This window comes from Numida meleagris, chromosome 3, assembly GCF_002078875.1.
Source record: "Numida meleagris isolate 19003 breed g44 Domestic line chromosome 3, NumMel1.0, whole genome shotgun sequence".
NCBI classification, from domain to species: Eukaryota; Metazoa; Chordata; class Aves; order Galliformes; family Numididae; genus Numida; species Numida meleagris.
Window position 1 is genome coordinate 8,590,016 of NC_034411.1, and position 3,670 is coordinate 8,593,685.

Below are 3,670 nucleotides of genomic sequence, written 5' to 3' on the forward strand. Positions count from 1 at the left end.
GCCTCTTGCCCCGCCGCGCTCTGCCGGGGGCAGCTGGGAGCAGCCGGGAGCTGGGCCGGCTCGGCGGGGTGCGCCCCTGCCGGCCCGCCCGGAGGGAGGCACGGCCGCCTGGCACGAGTTTCTTGCCCGGCTTCGTTTCCTGAAGAAAGAAAGAAAGCGATAAATGAACGCCCCCCAGACGGCCTGCAGCGAAGTTAGAAACGTGGATCTTTGCAGTTTTACTTCCCTTTCCTCTTCCCTCGCATCCCTAGTTGCCCAACAGTGTGCTTTGGCCTATTTTTTTTGCTTATTTCTTTTCTTCCTGAAGAACACAATGCGGGGCTTGCCTTCCCCACAGATTAAATCCACTTTTTTTTTTTTTTTGCTTTTCTTTTTTCTTTCCTTATGTCAACTGCACAAAGAATAGGGCTGCAGAGCCCGCACGCTGCCATGTTTGCTCTGCCGTGTCCTGCATTGTGTGTGCCCGTGCCTTCGGCTCTCAGCTCCGTGGGGCAGGAGCTCGGCTGTTTGTTCAGCAGAGCCCACAGGGCTGTGTGTGCTCACGGCTTTACAACATAATGATAGGAGCCGGGAAATCATTCACAGGCGGCAGGAACAAGTTTTGGTTTGCGTCCATCTGCTGCTGCAAAAAGTTTGTTCAGCCTTTGCAACGCTGCCTTGCCTGCTGAAGGACACGGCTCACACCCGCCCCTGGTGCATTGCAGCAATTTCTTTTTGTAGGGGAGGATGGGGAAGTGTGAGTGTTTCAAGGAAATCCCCCTGCCATGCATTGGCTGGAACCACATATATATATCCTTATCATAGAGCTATAGGATGTCTTGCATCAGAAAGTACCCTAAAGCCCCCCCAGCCCCAACCCCTGCCATGGGCAGGGCTGCCCCACACTAGCCCAGGCTGCCCAGGGCCCATCCAACCTGGCCTTGGGCACCTCCAGGGATGGGGCACCCACAGCTCTGGGCAGCAGTGCCACGGCCTCACCGCCCTCTAAGTGAAGAATTTCTTCCTAACATTTAACCTATATCTCCCCTCTTTTAGTTTAAAGCTCTTCCTCCTTGTCCTATCACTATCTGCCCATGTAAAAAGTTGGTCTCCCTCCTGTTTATAAGCTCCCCTCAAGTACTGGAAGGCTGCAGTGAGGTCTCCCCAGAGCCTTCTCTTCTCCAAGCTGAAAAAGCCCAGATTCCTCAGCCTATCTCCATAGGAGAGGTGCTCCAGCCCTCTGAGCATCTCAGTGTCCTCCTCTGGACCCTCCCCAAAAGCTCCACATCTTTCCTGTGCTGCCATGTCCCCGCTTGGCATCATGTGGACTACAAGGCCCATGCGTTTTTAAAAGCTCAGCAGAGCAAGCATGCTCAGCCAGAAATCAGGGAGTGCAGGTTGGCCACCTGAAAGGGAGACTTCCATGTATTTTACAGGAAAGTACCGCCGTTAGCCACTGAGGATTGGTATCTGTGCTCACCTACTAGCTGACTACAGTTACACCCTGACATTTAGAGCAGAGCCACCCACAAATTTTCCATTTTGTTTTAAAAACACAAACTAAGTTCAGTAGGAACTGACGCCCTCTCGCCCTTTGTGTTTTAGTGAAAGAAATAAATGCAAAGGAAAGACAAGAAGATAAAAACTGAAAGTGTCTTGAGCTAAAATGAGCACCCCTTCATGGAAACATTAAAGCCTTGGGCTTAGAATAGGCATTTTACTTGAACAAAGGTATAACATAACACTGGAAATGAAATATGTCTCGGCATTTTAGGCAGTGAGCAAGCTTTAAGGCTTTCTGAGCACCTCCCGCACCATCCCGCTCAACTCCACCACCAACCAGAGTCTGCTCGAGCCTTTCACTGCCTGTGAAATGACAAGGGAGGCAGCAGTGGATTTGAGCAGGGGGAGAGAAGGCCAGGGTGATCCTCAGAAAGGTTTCAACCTTCCATCTTGCATGACCCCTGCTCATCCCAGTAATGCACCGTAGTCTGAGTTAGGTCTTCTAAAACTGCCTGCGATCCCATGATTCTGTGAGTCCATCATTCTGTATGTAGTCTCACTTCTGCCTGTCCACGTGGTGTTGGAGCACCCAATGCTGCCCCAGGCCTGGTGGAAGGCACAGCACATCAGAGCTAGTACAGGGTACAAGAGGATGGAGAAATAATGTGTTCACCTCCCTGCTTGGTGTCAGCGCCAAGTTTCATCCCTGCTTCGCTCTGAGAATCCAGTTTTCCTGCTACATCCTGTGGGCAATTTGTGAGAGCAAGCGGGAGCAGATGGTGGAGGGCCGAGAGCGGCAGCGCTAGGCACAGCCAAGGCCACCTGTGTTGCCCTGCCACTCATCTGCTCACCCATGAGGAGCCATGGCATGGAGGCTGACCCACCAACCTGCTTCGTGCAACATCCTTGAAAGCAGCTTGTTATGAAATTTAGGACTGAAGGGATTAAATCTTTCTTTCCTGCAGTTTGCCCTGTTCTACTACCTCAGTTTGGCAGCAAACTATTCACTGCTTGGACCCTGAGATTTATAGCACAAAAATCGGTGCCGCTGATTTCACAGCTCTGTCTGTTACCAGCAAGAACCTGCAGGACTGATGCTTTCCATGAGGCCCAGCAGGCCCTGCGATTTGGGCTGGGCTGCAGAGGGGCAGGGGCACTCCACGTTGTGAAGCTGGCTCTCATTTTGGTACAGCTCGGCTCTGGAGCCAGGTCCGTGAGGCTGTTGTGCAGTCTGTCCGTCAATGAGCAAAGAGAGGAAGATGTCAGTGTGCAGGAATACTTAAGACCCAACAGGTTGGAAAGCAAGGAAGGGTAAGCAGAGAATTTGCACACGGGCAAGAGTTTGGATGGCACGGACACGTGACAGCAGGACAGGCACAGAGCCGGCAAGCCAACACTACCGTGTTAGGATTTTGGCAACACATGTGAACTTGCAACCTGAGTTTATAGTGTCTCCTCACCTTGCATCATGAAACAGTTGTCCCTTTAGTCCCTGTAACCTACAGCCAATACATCACTGTGTAATGCACTGACACTTTAATGAGCAGCATTGCCTCCTCCAAAGCAGCAAAACAGTGCTGTTCTCAGTATCTGGCTAACCTTTGTTTCTGCCCAGGGATTTCCATCTCTGCTTGCCATTAGAGAAATGCTGCTCCAGCTCTGTTTGGACATCTGCTTCTTTCAGAACTCCTGCTTGCTAGAAGCATCTCATATTTGCATCGACAACTTGTTTGAAGTGATGACTTCAAAGGGACTTCCTGCTTCTTCAGGTTGGTGTGCCTGCCTAAGCAGCTCCCACATGGTAACTCTTTGTCAGTGCACATCTGCCACATCTGATCTCTTCCCTCACCCTGGGCAAAGTCACGAGGGATCCTGTACAGTGCATGATCTTTACCATTTCTTCTACCTGACACCTCAGCTCTCCCTCATATCTTGCTATGTCCTAAATGGGGCCCAGTGCTGAGATTCTTGTTTCAGTCTGGTTGTAGGTACATTGAGACAAGTCGGAACTCCCCCATTTTGGGGAGTAAAGGTGCTCTCTGTTTTTTTCTTCCCTTAAAAATCCTCCTAAGATTGAGGCTCTGCAAACATCTCCCAAGACACGCTCTTCACTACAGACCACCTCTAAAGTGTAGACCCAGAGCTCAGACAAGCAAATATCTATAAAGGAAGTCATAGTGGCAATACC